A 25,144-nucleotide genomic window follows, 5' to 3' on the forward strand; every position below is an offset into this window, starting at 1 on the left:
CCAGTCCAAACCAAAAAAAAATTATTTTCTGTGTTTGTGAATTGTGTGCGCAGTAGCCGCACGTGCATCAACAAAGTAGTGCCAAGCGTGCGCCTGTGTCATAAGTAAAGGGCCGGCTGGCTTGACCGTTAAAGGGTGCTGTAACCCCTGAAAGTACACTCCAGTCCAAACCAAAAAAAAATTATTTTCTGTGTTTGTGAATTGTGTGCGCAGTAGCCGCACGTGCATCAACAAAGTAGTGCCAAGCGTGCGCCTGTGTCATAAGTAAAGGGCCGGCTGGCTTGACCGTTAAGGGTGCTGTAACCCCCGAAAGTACACTCCAGTCCAAACCAAAAAAAAAATTATTTTCTGTGTTTGTGAATTGTGTGCGCAGTAGCCGCACGTGCATCAACAAAGTAGTGCCAAGCGTGCGCCTGTGTCATAAGTAAAGGGCCGGCTGGCTTGACCGTTAAGGGTGCTGTAACCCCCGAAAGTACACTCCAGTCCAAACCTAAAAAAAAATTATTTTCTGTGTTTGTGAATTGTGTGCGCAGTAGCCGCACGTGCATCAACAAAGTAGTGCCAAGCGTGCGCCTGTGTCATAAGTAAAGGGCCGGCTGGCTTGACCGTTAAAGGGTGCTGTAACCCCCGAAAGTACACTCCAGTCCAAACCAAAAAAAAATTATTTTCTGTGTTTGTGAATTGTGTGCGCAGTAGCCGCACGTGCATCAACAAAGTAGTGCCAAGCGTGCGCCTGTGTCATAAGTAAAGGGCCGGCTGGCTTGACCGTTAAGGGTGCTGTAACCCCCGAAAGTACACTCCAGTCCAAACCTAAAAAAAAATTATTTTCTGTGTTTGTGAATTGTGTGCGCAGTAGCCGCACGTGCATCAACAAAGTAGTGCCAAGCGTGCGCCTGTGTCATAAGTAAAGGGCCGGCTGGCTTGACCGTTAAAGGGTGCTGTAACCCCCAAAGTACACTCCAGTCCAAACCAAAAAAAAATTATTTTCTGTGTTTGTGAATTGTGTGCGCAGTAGCCGCACGTGCATCAACAAAGTAGTGCCAAGCGTGCGCCTGTGTCATAAGTAAAGGGCCGGCTGGCTTGACCGTTAAAGGGTGCTGTAACCCCCAAAGTACACTCCAGTCCAAACCAAAAAAAAATTATTTTCTGTGTTTGTGAATTGTGTGCGCAGTAGCCGCACGTGCATCAACAAAGTAGTGCCAAGAGTGCCCCTGTGTCATAAGTAAAGGGCCGGCTGGCTTGACCGTTAAAGGGTGCTGTAACCCCCGAAAGTACACTCCAGTCCAAACCAAAAAAAAATTATTTTCTGTGTTTGTGAATTGTGTGCGCAGTAGCCGCACGTGCATCAACAAAGTAGTGCCAAGCGTGCGCCTGTGTCATAAGTAAAGGGCCGGCTGGCTTGACCGTTAAGGGTGCTGTAACCCCCGAAAGTACACTCCAGTCCAAACCTAAAAAAAAATTATTTTCTGTGTTTGTGAATTGTGTGCGCAGTAGCCGCACGTGCATCAACAAAGTAGTGCCAAGAGTGCCCCTGTGTCATAAGTAAAGGGCCGGCTGGCTTGACCGTTAAAGGGTGCTGTAACCCCCGAAAGTACACTCCAGTCCAAACCAAAAAAAAATTATTTTCTGTGTTTGTGAATTGTGTGCGCAGTAGCCGCACGTGCATCAACAAAGTAGTGCCAAGCGTGCGCCTGTGTCATAAGTAAAGGGCCGGCTGGCTTGACCGTTAAAGGGTGCTGTAACCCCCAAAGTACACTCCAGTCCAAACCAAAAAAAAATTATTTTCTGTGTTTGTGAATTGTGTGCGCAGTAGCCGCACGTGCATCAACAAAGTAGTGCCAAGAGTGCGCCTGTGTCATAAGTAAAGGGCCGGCTGGCTTGACCGTTAAAGGGTGCTGTAACCCACAAAGTACACTCCAGTCCGAACCAAAAAAAAATTTATTTTCTGTGTTTAGCCGCACGTATATATCAAATCGATATAACATAAATGGAGGACCAAACTTTCTCCGATAAAAATAAAATAGAGAAAGATCAAGAACCACTTCCTCCTAGTGCTGAAGCTGCTGCCACTAGTCATGACATAGACGATAACATGCCATCAACGTCGTCTGCCAAGGCCGATGCCCAATGTCATAGTAGAGGGCACATACAATCCCAAATGGCAAAGTTCAGGAAAATGACCTTGAAAAAGACATTTAAATCAGCTGAAGAGAAACGTAAACTTGCCAATATGCCATTTACGACACGGAGTGGCAAGGAACGGCTAAGGTCGATCCCTAGTATGTTCATGACTAGTGGTTCAGCTTCACATGACGATGGAAGCACTCCTCCCACTAAAAAAATCAAAAGAGTTAAGCTGGCAAAAGCACAGCGAAGAACTGTGCTTTCTAAGAAGATATCACAAATCCCCAAAGAGAGTCCAAGTGTGGTGGTGGTTGCGATGCCTGACCTTCCCAGCACTGGACGGGAAGAGGTGGCTCTTTCCACCATTTGCACGCCCCCTGCAAGTGCTGAAAGGAGCACCCACAGTCCACTTGCTGATATGCAAATTGAAGATGTCACTGTTGAAGTACAACAGGATGAGGATACTGGTGTAGCTGGCGCTGAGGAGGAAGTTGGCGAGGAGGATTCTGATGGTGATGTGGTTTGTTTAAATCAGGCTCCGGGGGAGACAGTTGTTGTCCGTGGGATGAAAAAGCCCATCACGGTCATGCCTGGGCAGAAGACCAAACATTCCACCTCTTTGGTCTGGCAATATTTCTATCCAAATCCGGACAACAACTGTCTTGCCATATGTACCATATGTAAAGGTGAAATAAGTAGGGGTAGGGACGTCAACCACCTAGGAACATCCTCCCTTATACGGCACCTGCAGCGCGTTCATAAAAAGTTACTGTCAAGTTCAGAAACTTTGGCTAAGACCGTAAGCAGTCCAGGGACACCTAAATCCCGTTGTCCTGTTGTATCCAAGCGCCTGCAAACCACACCGTCAACTCCCTCCTCGTCAATTTCCTCCTTAGTCAGGATCGGAAGTAGTCCTGCAGGCCATATCACTGGCATGACTGACTCTCCTATCCGGGATTCCTCCGGAGGATCCTGCATTGCTACGCCTACTGCTGCCGCTGCTGCTGTTGCTGCTGCTGCTGGGAGTCGTTCATCATCCCAGAGAGGAAGTAGGAACACCACTACTTTTACTAAACAATTGACCCTCCAACAGTCCTTAGCGAGGAGGATGAAGTACGACAGCAGTCATCCTGAAGCAAAACGTATAACTGAGGCCTTGACTGCTATGTTGGTGTTAGACGTGCGTCCGGTATCCGCCATTAGTGCAGTGGGATTTAGACAATTGATGGAGGTAGTGTGTCCCCGGTTCCAAATCCCGTCTAGATTCCACTTCACTAGGCAGGCGATACCGAGACTGTACAGAAACGTCAGAAAAAGTGTCCTCAGTGTCCTGAAAAATGCCGTTGTACACAATGTCCACTTAACCACGGACATGTGGACAAGTGGAACAGGGCAGACTAAGGACTATATGACTGTGACAGCCCACTGGGTAGATGTATCACCTTACGCAGCAACAGCAGCAGCGTCACCAGTAGCAGCATCTCAGAAACGCCAGCTCGTTACAAGGCAGGCTACGCTGTGTATCACCGGTTTCAGTAAGAGGCACACCGCCGACAACCTCTTAGAGAAACTGAGGGAAATCATCGCCCAGTGGCTTACCCCACTTAGACTCTCCTGGGGATTTGTGATATCTGACAACGCCACCAATATTGTGCGGGCATTACATCTGGGCAAATTCCAGCACGTCCCATGTTTTGCTCACACAATAAACTTGGTGGTGCAGAATTTTCTGAAAAGCGACAGGGGCGTGCAGGAGACGCTTTGGGTGGCCCGAAAAATTTCTGGCCACTTTCGCCATTCAGCGACTGCGTGCCGAAGACTGGAGCGCCAGCAAACACTCTTGAACCTGCCCCGCCATCACCTGAAGCAAGAGGTTGTGACGCGGTGGAACTCAACCCTCTATATGCTTCAGAGGATGGAGGAGCAGCAAAAGGCCATACAAGCCTATACATCCACCTATGACATAGGCAAAGGAGGGGGTATGCACCTGACTCAAGCGCAGTGGAGAATGATTTCCGTGTTGTGCAAGGTTCTTCAGCCCTTCGAACTTGCCACACGTGAAGTCAGTTCAGACACTGCCAGCTTGAGTCAGGTCATTCCCCTCATCAGGCTTTTGCAGAAGCAGCTGGAGAAAGTGAAGGAGGAGCTAAGACGGAGCGATTCCGCTCGGCATGTGGGACTTGTGGATGAAGCCCTTCATTCGCTTTGCCAGGATTCCAGGGTGGTCAATCTGTTGAAATCAGACCACTACATTTTGGCCACCGTGCTCGATCCTAGGTTTAAAGCCTATGTGGTGTCTCTCTTTCCGGCCGACACAAGCCTGCAGAGGTGCAAAGACCTGCTGGTGAACACACTGTCAGCTGAAGCGGAACGTGACACGTCAACGGCTCCTTCTTCATTTTCTCCCGCAACTGGGGCTGCCAGGAAAAAACTTAGGTATCCTAAGCAACCCGCTGGCGGTGATGCAGGGCAGGCAGGACCAAGTTTGGACATCTGGTCCGGACTGAAGGACCTGGCAACAATTTCTGACATGTCTACTGTCACTGCATATGATACTGTCACCATTGACAGAATGGTGGAGGATTACATCGGTGACAGCATCCAAGTAGGCATGTCAGACAGTCCATACCTGTACTGGCAGGAAAAAGAGGCAATTTGGAGGCCCCTGTACAAACTGGCTCTATTTTACCTGAGTTGCCCCCCCTCCAGTGTGTACTCCGAAAGAGTGTTTAGTGCAGCCAGGAACCTTGTCAGCGAAAGGCGTAGGAGGTTGCTTCCACAGAATGTGGAGAAGATGATGTTCATCAAAATGAATTATCAGCTCTTCCAGGGAGACCAGCCTCCAGAAGGTACAGAGGGACCTGTGGTGGTGGATTCAAGTGGGGACGAGTTAATACTTTGTGAGGATGAGGATGTACACACTGAAGAGGGTGAGGAATCGGTGGATGAGGAGGATGAGGATGACATCTTGCCTCCGTAGAGCCAGTTTGTGCAGGGACACATTAATTGCCAGCTTGTTTTGTGGGGGCCCAAACGAACCAATCATTTCAGCCACAGTTGTGTGGCAGACCCTGGCGCTGAAATGATTGATTTGTTAAAGTGTGCATGTCCTGTTTATACAACATAAGGGTGGGTGGGAGGGCCCAAGGACAATTCCATCTTGCACCTCTTTTTTTCTTTGCATTATGTACAGTTTGGGGCCTAGTTTTTCTAACTGCCATCCTGCCTGCCACTGCAGTGTCACTCCTAGATGGGTCACGTGTTTGTGCCGCCCACTCGTGTCGCTTAGCATAGTCATCCAGCTACCTCGGTGCAACCTTTTGGACATAAAAACACTATTGTGAGGTGTGAGGTGTTCAGAATAGACTGGAAATGAGTGGAAATTAAGGTTATTGAGGTTAATAATAGCATAGGAGCAGAAAAACCTACAAATTCTGTGATTTTAGCTGTTTTTATGCTTTTTTTCAAAAAAATACAGATCCAAAACACAAAACCCAGAACCCAAAACACGGAAGGGTGGTTTTGGCAAAACCAATCCAGATCCAAAACACGAAGAAAGATCCAGATCCAAAACCAAAACACAAAACACGAAAAGTGGCCGGTGCACACCCCTAATATATATATATATATATATATATATATATATATATATATATAATTTGTGGCTAGAGGTTTTTTCATTGGCTTGGTGACCAAGGGTTTGGAAACCCCCCTTTCAAAATCCTGCGTTTGACACTGCATAGTTTCGGAGGGCTAGAGAGAGTGGGCGTGGCTTTTCTGGCAAGGGGCATGGCTTCAAACAGTCGTGCATGAGTGGGTCTTTGATTGACTGGGGGTGGGGCTTAAGGAACAGACGGCTGCAGGGCTTCAGATACCCGGTGGGGTGGTAACATTTAAATTGGGGTGAAATGACTGTGCTGGGTTTTCTAAATTGCTGCTTAAAGTTTGCCTCCCTCACCTGTGTAGAAAATGTGGCGGTGCCCTCTGCCAATTCTAATACCTATGCTCAGATTACTCTTCAGAGGAACCCTCGGGATGTGCACAAGTGTCACAAATCTACATGCATATGGCTTTAATAAATGCCACTATGCATTCGGTAAGTGTGCGGGATGTATCGCAATCAAAATGTGGTGCTTGATACATCCTGCCCTAAATGCCATAGAAACACAATTACAACCAGTACAGGGAGCAGGTGGCTGGTCTCACGGCCACTGACATCACAGGGTTCCATGAGTGACAGTTGGTGGTGAGTGACTGGAGCTGAGCAGCCAGAAGATGGAGCCCAATCACAGAGAGCGAGGAGACCAACCAGAGGAGGAGAAGGAGGTGATGAGAGGTGAGAAGAGGAGGAGAGATCCTGTGGCATCCAGCCAGCTCCTGTATCCCATTGCAGAAGATGTCACAGAGTTGAACATTGTTACCATCAATGAGCTTGGCGAGTATGAAGAGGTTACACCTGGTGGAGGAGAGGACAGGAGCAATGTCACCCCAGAGGGTCACCAGCGCAAAAGGGAGAAGACGAGTTCCCATCAGGCCGTGTCTGGCAAGAAGAAGAGGAAGCATCAGAGGAATGGAGAGACAGGACAGCGGAAGAAGAAGAAGAAGGAGAAACATCATGAGGAGGATGCGCATGGGAAGAGGAAGAGATTACACCAGGATGTGGCCGAGGTCCAAGAGAAGAAGAAGGTCAGGAAGGACGGCGATTCCCACCATGCATTGGACACACCAGGTAATGAGGGATACGTGGCTTTAACAGAAAAAGGTTCCTGCATAATTAAGAACCTGCTCTCCTACTGCTACTAGTTATAGATCACACTGTAGCTGCTTATCTGTCACATTTTACTTTATATTTCCCTGGGCCACATTGTGTCATGGCCGCTAATAACTTGGATGAGGGATTGAAACACATTGATTTAATGTTATTCAATGTCCCAATCAAATTGGACCTTAGAGGCCTGTAATCTCTAACAGAGACATTTAACTCATTCTCTAATTCTTCATTTTTGGAACCTCATATTTTTACTTAAAATTAACATAACCTATTTTAATGTTAATCTGTAAGTATGATGTCCCTTTACTAACAGGCAGGTTCTCATGTACCTTATCACTGATAGCTCCTCGTCATCATTGTACCACAGAGCTGACGTCCTAAAATGGTTATTTATACTATAGCGTTATATACAGTAACTTATATCACTCAGGGAGATGAAACTGATATTTTTTACTCTGCATGATAAAACCCAGCAATACCAGTAATATTATATTGGGTAACAGATGCTAACAGCAGAATATCAGTGAACAACATGGAGTAGGAGACTGTGGGCTGTATTATATGTATTTTATCACCCTGATTATTTGTATTAATTGGGAGCACGTTGCACATCACAATGACAATTGATATGTTTCTGTAAGTTACTATGAAATGGGGAGTTTTGTTTTTAGCTGTAATATTATAGCACCACAATGGCAAACGCAGGAATTTTAGACAGGGGTTTCCAAATGCTGGATTTTAGAGTGTGTGTGGACAGTCCATGAATAGGGCATAATTAGCTCTTATATAGCTTTAATATGCGTCATACAAAGTGTATTGTGAATCATAACTCCAGCATATACAGGACCAGTGATCACAGTAAGCCATTAGATGCAGCAGTAGGGCCATCCTGCCTGAGCTGAGTGAAGAACCTTGCACTGCCCTGGACATATATGTACATATTGGTCTCATCATGCACTGGATAGTGTATTGTTATATGGTATTAAAAATTAAGCCTATTGATGGTCTATACATAGCAGTGCACCCCTTACAGTGCATGTTTTCCAGATTTAGTTGGCACACAGGTGTATTTATTACTGTCTGAAATATGTTAAAAGATCCACAGGTGGTGTAAATTATTTATTTTGGGATAGTAAGAAGAACATGCAGCACTAGTAAAATTTTATGTTACTATTTCTAATGTGGGCTGGGGAGGGGGGTTTCCAGGCAACAGGAACCCTCCCCCTGTGTTTGCCTATGCACCACTAAGCCTAAAATACAAAGAACTACTAATACCTTTAGCAAATGTATATATTATGTATATATGAATATATATGTGCGTGTAAATGATATATGTAGTGCTTTTATAAAAGAAACAACTTATATTAGAGAGAGATGTATCAAACATAGGAGAGAGGTAAATCGGATGGAGATAAAATTCCAACCAACCAGCTCCTGTCACTTTACAGGCTGTGTTTGAAAATTACAGTTATGAGCTGATTGGTTGGTACTTTCTATCCATCCACTTTATCTCTCTCCAAGGCTTAGTACATAGACCCCTTTATCTCTTCACTTTATCTCTCTCCAAGGTTTATTACATCTACCCTTAAAGCTGAGTACACACTGATAGATACATTGCTGGTTCCATTGAATGAGCAATTTATAGGGCATTGCCGGGTGTGAACTACGTTGTTCACATACATATCTGATCAGCTTTGCAGCACAGCAGATGGCCGCTATATCTAAAAGATATATGGGCCATCTGCTGGTGTGTACGGGTGACCCGCCGATCGCCCATACATATGCTGTGGGACCCGACGGTGATTGACAGCTCAACTGGGTGGGCAATTTAAATGCCTGCCCATTTGAGCTGTCAAGCCCGGCACATCAGACAGATGAATTGGTAAGTGTGTATACACTTACCAATTGTCAGATGGGTCGGCGGACCCGTCGTCCTAGTGTGTACCCAGCTTTAGTCTTAAATATTCTTTATAATGGGGCCTAAAATACAAGATCCCATAGGGCCCCTATGCCACAGCTGGTTACTGATTTGTATAATAACTATCTGACTCTTCATTTATATAAAGAAAAAAATAATAACCTATTGTTATGTTACCGCATTAGGAGGAAGCGGAGTCTCCTCATCCTGCCCTGGCAACAGAACCCCATTATCCATCAGGAGGTTCATTTTCCACAAAGAGCTCGGCCAGGGCAGCTTTGGGAAGGTAAGATTTGTGTTTTCTCTCTGGTTTGTCCTTATGTAACCATTATGTCTAACTATATATACAGTTATACACACAGCTATATTTACATATAACAAACCTGCCACCTTGACATTAGGTACATAATAGTCATTTATAAAAGTTTGCATCCAAATCCCATTTGTGTCTGTGTGAGCAGCTTATTTTTATCAATGTAAACAGTGAAAATGGTGTTTGCGAGGAGTGAAATAGTTGTATTTTCTGCAGAAAGGACTTGGGCAGATTGGGGTCCCGTACTGACATCCCTGATGACATACCTATAGGATAAAGGTTCAACTCATACTTGCCTACTTTTGAAAAAGCATTTCAGGGAGATTGTAAAAGCAGCACCTATGAGCGCATGTTAAAGTGGGCATGTACTGCTAAATCTAAGAGGCGTGTGTTATATATATAAATAACAGCTTCAGAATGGGGGTAAGGAGCAAACAGGGAGCTTGCTGGACTCTTCAGGGACTCAGGGAGATTGACACTATTTCAGGGAGTCTCACTGACAATCAGGGAGAGTTAGCAAGTATGGTTGAACCAAACAGTATTTTAGGAGAATACAATTTAGTTGATGAAGGGGTAGTAGGTAGGTAGCTGAAGTGACACTGTTACATTCTCCACATGCCTATTGTCAGTTCTGTATAAGTAGCTGCACTACAGAGACAGTTCCAGGACAAGGAAGCGGCAGTACCTGGCAAGTCACTGCCCAGACCAATGGGCACATTTACATTATGTAATCTAGTACTATGGAGAAAAGTAATGCACTGGGTACAGGGGGACCCATGCCACAAACCCATTACCCATATAATTATACTTACCTCTGCGGAGTCCCACATCGGCTGACGCTGCACACAGAAATTGGAGAGAAAATTACGTGGTGGCACAAAGCCAGAGTTTACTGCACTGCCAGAGAGGAGGGGGCCGCATAGAGGCTGCACAAGGGCCCCTCCTGTCTTATACTGCCCCTGAATAGATTTACTTATTACTGTAGCATAAAAGTAAATCCTATATGTGCATGCTATTGTGGAAATAATTCTGAGCACATTAAACAAAAATGCCTATCATATACAGCTCCCAGTCGTGCACATACAGTCCCAGCCCCAAACATATGGCGTTGTCTGGTTAGTATGATTACCAAACGCTGCCCTACAGCATACAGAGATCAACATTGGTGGGGATTGGATCAGGACAGGGGATATCACATCACGGATTTGGTGTGTCTACGTCATGGATGGGTGCATGAAAAGCACTAGGCTGCACCTTATCCCCATCAGTTCTCCCTACTATCTATCATTCACTTCCCCGAGCACCAGTGGCAGGTGTGTGCAGCACCCATTCACCACTACTATATAGAAAAGCAGTGACTAGACCTCCCCAAATGCTCAGCAACTGAGACAATGCAATGCAATCTAGACTAACATATTTTACTCTATTCATTACATATATTACATTCCCTTATCTCCTGACACAGTATATTATCATTACTCAATGTATGATCCATACCTCATATGAGAGTATTTGTTTATTTTATATATATATATATATATATACTGTGTATGTATAAATATATATATATATATATATATATATACTGTATATATATATATATACATATATATATATATATATATATATAAATATATTTATGTGTGTGTGTGTGTAAAATCTTTCCTCCTGACTCTCTAATGCCTCTGTCCTGCACAGGTGATACTGGCATCTGACACCGTGACCAGGAGACAGCTTGCAGTGAAGGTCATCAGGAAGAGGGAGGTGCTGCAAGAGGACGTGGTGAGAGAGGTGCTGGTGGAGCGAGAGGCCCTGCACGACGTCTCTGGATCGGCCTTTGTCATCCGAGGGCTTTTTGCCTTCCAGACTGAGGTACTTTAAGGAATATTTCTATTTATCCTCTTGATCTGGAAAATGTTGATGCTGTTCCTGGGCATCCTTACATGCTGGAGTGGATGCTATTCCTGAGCATCCTGTCATCTATAATAATAATATGGTGACTTTTATGTGCAAAACAATGTTATGTAGTACTATTACAATGGTATCATGCCACTACTCTATTACACACTGAATGAGCAATACACCAAATTTGCTGGCCCTATTACAATATCCAAAGTTAGATTTGATGCACACAATACACAACCCACAGAAAATTTATATAATCTGTCTCTATCCATCTCATCAAGTGATTTACTCATTAATTGTCACATCCAGTCATTATTACTGTGACACTGAGCTATGCGCTATCTGTAGATGCCGATAAGCGGGAACAATAATATATTGTATTATATTGGACTTGTGTCTGTCTACTGACAGGAGCTTCTCTTCATGGGGATGGAGTTCGCCTATGGAGGAGACCTGTTTGACCTTCTGGAGAGAAGAGGGTCCTTGGACCTACACACGGCAACGTAAGAGCTATGAATGGGGTGAAAGAAGACTGAATAGATGAGGGTCTGACTCACATAATGATATATAGAAAGTCCAGGGTTACAGAGCTTGGTGGATGCAATTTCTGATGTGTCCTTGGCAGCTGGGTCAGTTATCACCCATCCTGGAACATTGGGCCTGACTCAGAGGTGTTAGGAGTTGCATTTGTTATTGTGATTTGTGGTTTGGGTACGTGGCTGTGATAATATGCAAATTCTATTTTCTGCCTTCCCCTTGTGCACCAGCGTGTGACAGAGAGTAAATGTGCTGAGACGCCCACTTATAGTGTTTGTGGACAGTGTACCTGCATCAGTAGTTCTGAGCCTTCTACCATCAGCTCACCATCACAGTCACCATCGGCTCACCATCGCACTCACCATCACACTCACCATTACACTCACCATCGACACTCACCATCGACACTTGCAGGAGCCTATGGCCTACTCAATGTTTTCGTCTCATATTTCCTACACATGGCCCCTGTGGCTGTGGATGTACATTTGGGAACACAGCTGTGGTCACTGACATGCCCGTGTCACTCCCATATCACAGCATAAGATGCTTTTATTATTTTTATTAACACTTCAGGCCGTCTCCCATTCATTGGCCAGGAATGCCCATGGTTATGCTCCACCGGCTCTACTACAATCATCTCCATACACAACAGCGGTCTCTGTGTACACAAGCGCCATACGGGTTTTCAGGACTTTCTGCACAAGTGCAGTAGCAAATAATCGCTCATCTGCGCAAACATCAGCATTATGTTCACCTGTGAAGTAGGATATCAGCCAATGTGATAACTTAATATACATAAAATGTACACATCACATTCTTCTCATAGTCATGCATGAGAGGCCCAACTGGCAGTGGTGTGTGCCCTGATATCCTCATGTCAGCATTACCACTCTGCACTGACTGTTACATAAGCCTATTCTTCCTTCTGATGGTCAGACACAACCAGGTGAGATCTGAATATGGGCTATCACATATCACATAAGACAAATACGCCTCCTGAGCAGTTGGTGTCAGCTGTTACCAGCAGTGGTGGATATTACCTAGGGCTGCAGGGCTGCATCCCCCCCCCCAGTAAAGATCTGCCACCACCAGTGAGCCCTCGGTAATTGCAGTGGCTTATTGGAAGCGCTATCTTCTATCATATGCTGGAAGGAAGTCTCAACAGCGATTGGCAGATAGTGCTTCCAAAGAGAAGCCACTTCCCTGTCTTTCTGCCAGCTGTGATGCTTCCAGGGGCTGCAGCTGATGCAGTCCCTAGAAGCCGGGGGCTTGTGCACATGCCTCATTTTTTTCTCCCCCTACATCACGGTGCTACTCAGGTGGGCAGCGGAGAGGCAGTCCCCCTCAAGATAACATGTTGGAGCCACCACTGGTTACCAGTGCTTTATGTGTTCATGTAGTGAGTCTAGTTACATAAGAAAATATACAGGTGTAATTCTGTAAGTAAACTCTTTCTGAGGTTGTTACATATGTTCCCTTCCTTTCTCTACCAGCTTCTATGCAGCTGAAATGGTTTGCGGATTGGAACATCTTCACTTTAAGGGCTTCATCCATCGGTAAGTACATTTATTTTCTCATTATAGTAGATAATTGTTCTCAATTCTGCCATTTTTATTATATTTCTTTGTACACTTGTGTCACATTTACAATGGTGAGTACAGTAGACTGACCATACACGGATAGGGCCTGGTGCTTTTGGATCTAAATCTCCCGTATGTTGCTCCCTAAGGAGCCTCTTATACAACTCACGATTTGTGGTGGTGGATACTTTATTACTGAGCAATTCAGTATAGCTCCTGTGCACGGATAGCTGCTCTGAAAAGCAGTTTTTCTTGCGAGCCCTAACACTGCTACAGATGTAGCAATTACTTACTGGAGCTGTCGCGGCTGACTGCACATGCGTTACCTGAGTTCCTGCTTGCACATAGATAATGGTCTCGCAGTGTCTCGGCAGCAGAGAGATCTATATGGATTCCTCTTCGTAACCCCTGACCTTCTTCCTATAAGAAGGAGCAGGGCTCCAGTAATCAGCGTTATCTGAAACTGGTATTGGTTCTCACTTATAACCTTATAGGGTCAGATCCAAACCGGGCACGTAGGGCATGACGGACTAAGCAGCGTATTTTACTTATAGAATCAATACTATATGTTGGTAGAAATATTTATAGAACAGAAATAAAATGTAGAATCTTCCTTTTCAGAGACATCAAACCAGAGAACATCCTCATCGATGGCGCAGGCCATATTAAAATTACAGATCTGGGCCTTGCATTAAACAACATGCATGGAGGTCTGGTCGCCTTTGGCTATGCAGGGACACCAGGCTATATTGCCCCCGAGGTGAGTTATAGAGGATGTCTTATATGGTAATATTTATGCTAAATAGCAAGTACACTGCTACAGATAGTAATCATGTCTTACTCTGGGTGACCTAACCACAGTTATAATTTATCAATGCAACATATCTCAGCTATTTACCTTGATAATATTATATATACAATAATGTAACACAAAATTAAGGTGCAATCTACTTCTTTATTTTTATATAATAAATAGAGAGAAAGAGAGACAGAGGGAGAGTCAGACTTTTTGGTTTGCAAGTGACCAGAAAAAAGCTGTGTAACATTTGATATTGTATAATGTAAAAGGGCTGTAGGTAATTCATCACCATGGAGAATATCGCTGATCAGAATGTGAGCAGTGTAATGACATCACAGGTGTAATGTTATGTCACACGTTCTGACTATGGGTATTCTCACTGTGGATGAATCATACATAACTCATGTAATATAAAAAGGTCTAATAACTTACAAAGAAACACAGAAAACAGGTTACAATGAGCCACCTGCCGTATAGCCCTAGAGCCGTGTGTCATATGCCTTGGTGGTATGACCAGGGCACTATCTATGTTCTCTCTGTGTTTGTCAGGGTTTCCTACATGTGCTCCCATTTTACCCTACAGTACAAACACATATTGGTAGCTTAATGTTAGTGTATAAGGCTGTGAAGACTGGGTGAGAGTGTAATGAGTGTGATAGGGAATTATTTTAGTGGGTAATGACACAGGAGTCTCATAGAGGTGGTTCTTACAGGTGAGATGAGGCAGATGTCAGAAGGATATGTAAGAGGCCATGAGGGGGAGTATTTCATGAAGTGGTTTGAGATGTATAAAGGGTTATGTTGTAGAGGGATTGTATGAGGGTGAGTAGTTAAAATTGGGTTCTGCAGGATATAATTAGCCATAGTAGGAATATGCAGAGTGGTGGAGTGTCAGAAGATATAAATCAGTTTTGCAGCTTTTGGGATGTATTGAAGCAAAAATAGATGGGTGATTTTTGTACTCACATTATATACATTGGAGTACACAGGAACCATGGGGTAATGAGATGAATGCAGGAGCTTGGACACTTTTAGAAAGTTTTACTGAAGTCTGAGCTCCTCCCCCTATATATCTCCTAGCCAGTACCAAGCTAGTTATTTTTATAACCCAACTGTAATATATGAAAGAGTGGGCGAGATGCAGCAACACCAAAAATGTGGTAAAATCTCTGAAAATGCCTTTATGGAAGTTTGACCACATTCCCCATATGCACCAAGTTCCAGAAAGCTAAACTTTCCAGAGTTTGTGCCCGATAAGTAACGCCATCTATAGTATGAACTTGGTATGAACTTACACCCCTGTATCTGAGATCGGTAAAATGTAAAGAAAGCTAATGCTATTACTTTACTTTTGGGTTCTGACTATCAGGAACATTTCCAGCCCACCAAAGAGGGATCAGATGTTTCTTTTCCTGCCAGGCCTCTCCCATAGGGGAAAGTGGGCTATCACCATCTTTAGAAGGCCTTAGCTAACAGATACAAACTGTAAAAACATGAGATTGTTATATAGCCCCTTAATGCTATCCCCAAAAAAACTATCAGGATGCCTGATTCAATTGCTCCTTCTTTACAGCCTTGTTCAAAGGTGTGATAGTTACTTCTGGCCTAAATAGGAAACAGTCATTTCTGCAAGTCTTAAGCACAGAGGGCCTGATTCTGAGGTGGACGCAATCTCATTGGCGATTGTGTCTTTGTACCAGGTGGTACTGCACCATTAGACGCCACTATCGGTAACACCATTGAAACGTGCACCAGCCCTATGCTAGGTGCAGATTATCCGCCTGAGTATGGCCTCCAATATGAGCGATTCAGCATCTCTGTATGCAGCCACTTTTAGCAGCACACTCCTATCACTCCAATAACACACCCATACCACTCCTAGCAGAGATAGATCCCAGGTGCAGGTTGCACCTTCGGCAGTCTGCTGGGTCCAAGTGCCAGGCAACTATCAGGCTCCAATACAGGCCGGGTCATGGATCACTTTGGTTATCAGATCAGCAACATGAGTAACCCCCCCATGAGAGAGTGAGGACTGGGGCACCTCCAAGCCATTCAGCCCAGCGGGAACTGTCCCGTGTTCCCGTTGGACCAATGCACCCTTGGATTCCACCAGGGAAATATTACTCTTACACCAATGTATGGGATCTTAGTACAGAGTTTACTATTCAGACTTATATTTACATTTCAGAGAATAACCTATAGTATGTAGTAAATTAAATCTTCATTTTGGCAGATGGAAGATTTCCTTGGGTACAACAGTGCGGCAGACTGGTTTTCCTTTGGAATCGTACTGTTCCAAATGCTAACTGGAGAATCCCCGTTCCTGTGCAGGCTGCTTGACCTCCCGAGCTTTTCATTACATCCTGATGCGCAAGACATCATTGAAAAGGTGAGTGTGAGTAAGTGCTGAGTATGCTACTCAGGTTACAAGATCACTCATTTAATATGAGAAACAGGAAATGTAAGTGATAAATATAAATAGAAACCTTTACAAAGAGTAACACCCTAAGTCAGCAAAACACAAATACAGAGGGGAATATGTTAGCGTGACAACATAAAAGGGGGACAGTAATGGCAGGGTGATACGTTACATACCTGTGTATTCAGCATCATGGACCCTTGTATTTATATACCTGCACATAGCAAGCAGAGATAACAGTTGCCCACTGTACCAGTGCTGGTTTTACATGGATGCTGCACTTGTAAACACACAAAACATATTCACTCACCAGATGCACTCTTATCTCTTCACTGGAGGAACGCTTGTGATCACAATAAACACAAGACAACAGCCCACCCACATGGCTGCAATACACTTTCCTTGTCTAGCATGTGCCACCCACAACAACCTGGCTACTCATACATATATCATGGCCCTAACTCTCGCTGACCCAGTGAACAACAACAATCCAGGCTGGGTGTAGTGCTCTCCCTAACACACACTACCCCTATACTCCCAAACAAGGCATTTACACCAACAATGCAGCTATAGTTACAAAGCAAAATTATAATGCAGTTACACATCCATGCAATAGCACAGTGGTAGAACAAGCAGGCACCTTACCAACAGCATACCTTTATTGTGGGCCTGACAAGGTTACTTAACATGCGACATGTCCTATTTATGGGGCCCACACACTAAACTTGGATCTAGTACCCAACTATCCATGAACCATTGATAACTTTTACAGGGTCTAGTGCCCTTCCATGCCCCAGACCTAGTGTCTGCCTATCAATATTCCTGAACAATACCTAAAGAACTCATTGCCCTTTGCAACCTCGGGCTGAAAGCCCACCTATTAATGGAGGTAAATCAATACTTATAGGGCTTGCTGTCCTTAGGCCTGTTGCCTACCTAACAAGGTCAATACTAATAAGATACAGGGCCTAATGCCCTCGGTTGCTCTGGCCTATTTCCCACCTTCTCAGGAGCCAGATATTTGTTTCCTACATGCCCTCTGCACATCAGGCCTACTGCCCTCCTAAAAAGGGCCTTCAATAATGCTACTGAGCCTAAGGACCACCTATTATGCTCTAGGACTAGTGCCTGATGGGGCCCACAGGCCTTTTGCCCAAACCTAGGATGCTATACAATTCAATGTACCAATCCTCTAGTCTTTGGCTGAGCCACAAATAGCTCCGCTATGGTCGTCCACCCTGTGTTTGCCTGAAGCAGGCTGTTCCCCACTGCCTCAGGGCTTCCAGTGGTCTTCATCTGAGGGGCAGCAGCCACTGCTGCCTTAGGAATTCTGGGCTTCCTCCACACTCCTAGGGCTTCTGATGTCTTCCCCAACCTTCACCTCATGTACAGTGCCAGTGTAAGCTTTTTTGCAATGGCCACTACTGCACCATGGCTTCCAACGGCTTCATCAACCCTTCTTCTGAGTGTCGGCTTAGTTATCCTCACCTGGTGGGCGGCAGCCTATTTATAAATCTTGGTAATGTGTGCCGCTATCCAGGACTTTCTGGTTCTACTTCCTGTCTTCAATCTTTGGGAGCTTCTCTATGCTCCCTCTCTGTCACCGGACTGTCCTATTGCACCTCACGCTGGTGATGAAGCCGCTCACCATAATCATATTGGATCAGTGATGCGGCTAGCCGTGATTGGCTTGCTTCAGGTGTCATTTCCTAATTGGCCAGCTGTAATTGGCGGGGTTTGAATCCTCACAGATACAGACCCTCTGCCATTCTCCACATGTATGTTTCAGGCAGTGGGGACTCCAGGATCCAGACACACTGCCATGCCTAAGGCTGCCACTGGTACCTGACACTTTGGCAGCCAGGATATTTCCAGATCCAGGCCTGCAGCTGCACCCAGGTTGCCAGCCGGACGCCGTTACACTGACATATAGCGTCTCCGCATACACCTAGCCTCATTACATCATACAGTGCAAGTCACCCATCGCTGATGAGCAGCTCTGAGAGGTGTAGCGTAGAGTATTTTTCTTTACATTTTGCATCTTATTCACATTGCAGATACAGCGAATCACCACTTACAGTGTACTAAAGACATTGGGCTGCAACTCTAACCGCACAGGAATTCCTTTTAAACATTTAAAAGTTGCAGATAAAGTACAACAGAACTTAGCGTGACAAACTGCGCATAGAGTCAGACTCATTTACACACAGATGTACAAATGTTACATATCAAACTGATCAGTGTAATCTAGGAAAGTAGTTTTGCAGTTTCCAGTTGATTTATTTGTGAGAATAAGATGCACATTTTGAGGGAAAAATACGCTGGGAGGGGCTGTTTGGCATGTCTGAGGCCACAGTGTATGACAACACATCTGTATATATTGTATAAAACACAGACATCATATACATATTTTTGACAATTTCTGTCACTTCTGAAAAATGATTTGGTGCAGACACCTATTACCTGTAATACATTTATTCTTGAACTCATCTGATGTGGCTAAATGCTGCTTGTCTCATCTTACAAGTTAATAGTAATTACTGTAACAGTTATCTAGATATATGGATCACAATTTAATTTGCTGTTACATAGTAATGGTCTTGTTGCTCTTTCCAGCTCGTGTGTGAAGATCCTGATGAACGTTTCGGTGCGGATGGTGTAATAAGATACCATCCCTTCTTCTGGAGTACGGATTGGGAGAGGCTGGAAGCCCTTCAGATACCACCCCCATTCGTACCCAGCAAAGTAAGTGCAAAGTAAGGCCTGATTCACTCTATGGTTTGCATACAGCTCCGATGGCAGGTAATATGCACATGTGCAGAACGGGTCCTACATCTTTACATGCAGTGCACCCTAAGCTGCAGCCTGATTGACAGGCCGTGGCCATGTGGGGGCAGGGAGGGGGTGGCACCAGGCAGAATTATTGAAAACAGGGGCATGTGGCCCCCGTGTTCTGGAAGTGTCTGTCTCTTCAGATTTACTGGCCCGGCTACGGATGTAAGACAGCCAGTCTGTAACCTGAGAGTTACTCAGATGGCCGATGTTCTCCCAAGTAATCCGATGCTGTATCCTCAGAGGCAGTATCGGATCACAGAAGCCAGCAGGAGGTCTATTTGCACAAGTCACCTCCTGGAGCGTCCAAAGATGCAGCTGCTGTGTGTCCTGCGTACACCTCTGCATCAGTCCCATTGTGTATAATGTCAGAGATTCTTGTATTGTTTGTGTCTGACATATAAAGGTGTTTTCTCTGACTCTTTATATGAATACATGTCTCATATTTCTTCTCTCTGCAGCCATCTGAGAAGTCACTGCCGCACCTGACGTTAGACCATCTCCTGTCAAGTGTAACATCAGCCTGTGACCCAATTAGTTCTTTCCACCAGGAACTATTCCGGGGATTTTCGTTTGACACCAGCATATAGCTGCCCTGCTGCCATATGCCACCTGGCACCCCTTCATGTCCCTGCTGCAATTAGGTATGGCATAACATCGCCCATCGGTTCTCTGAGGCCCCCGCAAACCAGAATGTTTACCATCTAGCATACCCCCACAATGAAGGTAAGATCTTCTGTCCTGTCACTGTCCCTTATTATTCTCTGATAACACCAAATTCATCCTCTGTTCTCTATCACCCTGTGGGGACACTGGACCAGGGACATCCCAATAATACCCCTATGGGTGGGTGAGGTTGCTAGTTGCAGTATCTGTAGAGTAGAATTTTATGTTTTAGTTGTAGACAAATGTGTTATTCCCATGCTTGCCCCAGCCCGAATAGTGTAGTAATAGTGTAGCGATAACATAGTAATAGTGTAAGGATAGTGCAGTTATACTGTAATTTTCAGATAGGTTAGTAATAGTGTAGCGATAACATAGTAATAGTGTAAGAATAGGATAGTGACAGTGTAGGGATAATGTAAGAATAGCATAGAGATAGAATAGTAATAGTGTAAGAATACTAGTGTAGGGACAGTGTAATAATAGTATAGTGATAGCATAGTATAAGTGTAGGGATAGTGTAAGAATAGCATAGGGATAGAATAGTAATAGTGTAAGAATACTAGTGTAGGGATAGTGTAATAATAGTATAGTGGTAGAATAGTAATAGTGTAAGAATAATAGTGTAGGGATAGTGTAATAATAGTATAGTGATAGCATAGTAACAGTGTAGGGATAGTGTAATAATAGTATAGTGATAGCATAGTAACAGTGTAGGGATAGTGTAAGAATAGCATAGGGGTAGAATAGTGTAATAATAATAGTGTAGGGACAGTGTAATAATAGTATAGTGATAACATAGTAATAGCGTAGGGATAACATAGTAATAGTGTAAAAATAGGCTAGTAACAGTGTAGGGATAGCGTAAGAATAGCAAAGGGATAAAATAGTAATAGTGTAAGAATAATAGTGTAGGGACAGTGTAATAATAGTATAGTGATAGCATAGTAACAGTTTAGGGATAGTGTAATAATAGCATAGGGATAGCATAGTGATAGTACAAAGATAGTATAGTAACAGTGTAGGAATAGAGTAGTTATGCACAGTGTAGGAATAGTGTAGTTATACTGTAGTTTAAGGATAGGCTAGTAATATAGCTATATAATGGAGGCCATTTTTACGCTGCCGCCTACCACCCCCCTCCCCCCAATCCCAACCTTAAAAAGAGCCCCAAGTGATTAGATAAATTATTCTAATACTTCCCTGCAGGAGAGTTATAGAAGAAATGCACCTAGATCTGCATATCTAAGGCGTGTGATTGGCCGGCTATTGAGGGGCTAGGTGGAGGCCGGAATTTTAATTAAAATATCTTTCTAGAACTACCCTGCAGGAAAGATTCAAGAGATGCACCTAGATTTGCATGTTTGAGGGTCTGAGTATTTATGCAGACTTTGCTCAGTGAAAAAACCCCACCAAGAAGCAGGTACCAAACTGTTCAGGGTAAAGCACCTGCCCTTGGGCCCAGAACATACATGGTTACCACCTAGTAGTACAGCCTCCTGGTGAATGGCCTTATAATGGCCAAACTATGCTTAGTTTATAGCTGCTTTAGCTGACAGCTAGATTGAATAAAATTGCAGGCTCCCCACTCCTAGTCGAGAGGGAAATCTCATTCATCCTATGTTCTCTATCACCCTGTGGGGACACTGGACTGAGGACATCCCAATAATACCCCTATGGGTGGTGCAGTTGCAAGTTGCAGTATCTGTAGAATAGAATTTTATGTTTTAGATGTAGACAAATATGTTATTCTCATGCTTGCCCCAGCTGTAATAGTGTAGTAATAGTGTAGGGATAGTATAGTAATAGTGTAGGGATAGCATAGTAACAGTGTAGGGATATCATAGTAATAGTGTAAGGATAGTGCAGTTATACTGTAATTTTCAGATAGGTTAGTAATAGTGTAGGGATAACATAGTAATAGTGTAAGAATAGGATAGTGACATTGTAGGGATAGTGTAAAAATAGAATAGGGATAGAATAGTGTAAGAATAATAGTGTAGGGACAGTGTAATAATAGTATAGTGATAACATAGTAATAGTGTAGGGATAACATAGTAATAGTGTAAGAATAGGATAGTGACAGTATAGGGATAGTGTAAGAATAGCATTGGGATAGAATAGTAATAGTGTAAGAATTATCGTGTAGGGACAGTGTAATAATAGTATAGTGATAACATAGTAATAGTGTAGGGATAACATAGTAATAGTGTAAGAATAGAATAGTGACAGTGTAGGGATAGTGTAAGAATAGCATAGGGATAGAATAGTTATAGTGTAAAAATAAAAGTGTAGGGACAGTGTAATAATAGTATAGTGATAGCATAGTAACAGTGTAGAGATAGTATAAGAATAGCATAGGGATAGAATAGTGTAAGAATAATAGTGTAGGGACAGTGTAATAATAGTATAGTGATAACATAGGTATAGTGTAGGAATAACATAGTAATAGTGTAAGAATAGGATAGTGACAGTGTAGGGATAGTGTAAGAATAGCATAGGGATAGAATAGTAATAGTGTAAGAATACTAGTGTATGGATAGTGTAATAATAGTATAGTGATAGTATAGTAACAGTTTAGGGATAGTGTAATAATAGCATGGGGATAGCATAGTGATAGTACAAACATAGTATAGTAACAGTATAGGAATAGAGTAGTTATGCACAGTGTAGGAATAGTGTAGTTATACTGTAATTTAAGGATAGGCTAGTAATATAGCTATTTTTAACGGAGGCCATTTTTACGCTGCCGCACCCTACCCCCCTACCCCCAATCCCAACCTTAAAAAGAGCCCCAAGTTATTAGCAATCACTCTAATACTTCCCTGCAGGGGAGTTATAGAAATGCACCTAGATCTACATATCTAAGGCGTGTGATTGGCCGGCTATTGAGGGGCTAGGTGGAGGCCGAAATTTTAATTAAAATATCTTTCTAGAACTACCCTGCAGGAAAGATTCAAGAGATGCACCTAGATTTGCATGTTTGAGGGTCTGAGTATTTTAGCAGACTTTGCTCAGTGAAAACCCCCCACCAAGAAGCAGGTACCAAACTGTTCAGGGTAAAGCACCTGCCCATGGGCCCAGAACATACATGGTTACCACCTAGTAGTACAGCCTCCTGGAGAATGGCCTTATAATGGCCAAACTATGCTTAGTTTATAGCTGCTTTAGCTGACAGCTAGATTGAATAAAATTGCAGGCTCCCCACTCCTAGTCGAGAGGGAAATCTCATTCATCCTATGTTCTCTATCACCCTGTGGGGACACTGGACTGAGGACATCCCAATAATACCCCTATGGGTGGTGCAGTTGCAAGTTGCAGTATCTGTAGAGTAGAATTTTATGTTTTAGATGTAGACAAATGTGTTATTCCCATGCTTGCCCCAGCTGTAATAGTGTAGTAATAGTGTAGGGATAGTATAGTAATAGTGTAGGGATAGCATAGTAACAGTGTAGGGATATCATAGTAATAGTGTAATGATAGTGCAGTTATACTGTAATTTTCAGATAGGTTAGTAATAGTGTAGGGATAACATAGTAATAGTGTAAGAATAGGATAGTGACATTGTAGGGATAGTGTAAGAATAGCATAGGGATAGAATAGTGTAAGAATAATAGTGTAGGGACAGTGTAATAATAGTATAGTGATAACATAGTAATAGTGTAGGGATAACATAGTAATAGTGTAAGAATAGGATAGTGACAGTGTAGGGATAGTGTAAGAATAGCATTGGGATAGAATAGTAATAGTGTAAGAATTATCGTGTAGGGATAGTGTAATAATAGCATAGTGATAGCATAGTAACAGTGTAGAGATAGTATAAGAATAGCATAGGGATAGAATAGTGTAAGAATAATAGTGTAGGGACAGTGTAATAATAGTATAGTGATAACATAGGTATAGTGTAGGAATAACATAGTAATAGTGTAAGAATAGGATAGTGACAGTATAGGGATAGTGTAAGAATAGCATAGGGATAGAATAGTAATAGTGTAAGAATTATCGTGTAGGGACAGTGTAATAATAGTATAGTGATAACATAGTAATAGTGTAGGGATAACATAGTAATAGTGTAAGAATAGAATAGTGACAGTGTAGGGATAGTGTAAGAATAGCATAGGGATAGAATAGTTATAGTGTAAAAATAAAAGTGTAGGGACAGTGTAATAATAGTATAGTGATAGCATAGTAACAGTGTAGAGATAGTATAAGAATAGCATAGGGATAGAATAGTGTAAGAATAATAGTGTAGGGACAGTGTAATAATAGTATAGTGATAACATAGGTATAGTGTAGGAATAACATAGTAATAGTGTAAGAATAGGATAGTGACAGTGTAGGGATAGTGTAAGAATAGCATAGGGATAGAATAGTAATAGTGTAAGAATACTAGTGTATGGATAGTGTAATAATAGTATAGTGATAGTATAGTAACAGTTTAGGGATAGTGTAATAATAGCATGGGGATAGCATAGTGATAGTACAAACATAGTATAGTAACAGTATAGGAATAGAGTAGTTATGCACAGTGTAGGAATAGTGTAGTTATACTGTAATTTAAGGATAGGCTAGTAATATAGCTATTTTTAACGGAGGCCATTTTTACGCTGCCGCACCCTACCCCCCTACCCCCAATCCCAACCTTAAAAAGAGCCCCAAGTTATTAGCAATCACTCTAATACTTCCCTGCAGGGGAGTTATAGAAATGCACCTAGATCTACATATCTAAGGCGTGTGATTGGCCGGCTATTGAGGGGCTAGGTGGAGGCCGAAATTTTAATTAAAATATCTTTCTAGAACTACCCTGCAGGAAAGATTCAAGAGATGCACCTAGATTTGCATGTTTGAGGGTCTGAGTATTTTAGCAGACTTTGCTCAGTGAAAACCCCCCACCAAGAAGCAGGTACCAAACTGTTCAGGGTAAAGCACCTGCCCATGGGCCCAGAACATACATGGTTACCACCTAGTAGTACAGCCTCCTGGAGAATGGCCTTATAATGGCCAAACTATGCTTAGTTTATAGCTGCTTTAGCTGACAGCTAGATTGAATAAAATTGCAGGCTCCCCACTCCTAGTCGAGAGGGAAATCTCATTCATCCTATGTTCTCTATCACCCTGTGGGGACACTGGACTGAGGACATCCCAATAATACCCCTATGGGTGGTGCAGTTGCAAGTTGCAGTATCTGTAGAGTAGAATTTTATGTTTTAGATGTAGACAAATGTGTTATTCCCATGCTTGCCCCAGCTGTAATAGTGTAGTAATAGTGTAGGGATAGTATAG

The 25,144-nt window shown here is 43.3% G+C and overlaps 1 pseudogene; it reads left to right on the forward strand.

Moving 5' to 3' along the window:
* The first annotated feature begins 6,520 nt into the window (after positions 1 to 6,520).
* Positions 6,521 to 19,788, forward strand: LOC148542964 (protein kinase C delta type-like; annotated as a pseudogene).
* Positions 19,789 to 25,144: the final 5,356 nt, after the last annotated feature.

Source organism: Taudactylus pleione, unplaced genomic scaffold (assembly GCF_031769625.1).
Source record: "Taudactylus pleione unplaced genomic scaffold, aTauple2 ptg000007l, whole genome shotgun sequence".
NCBI classification, from domain to species: domain Eukaryota; kingdom Metazoa; phylum Chordata; class Amphibia; order Anura; family Myobatrachidae; genus Taudactylus; species Taudactylus pleione.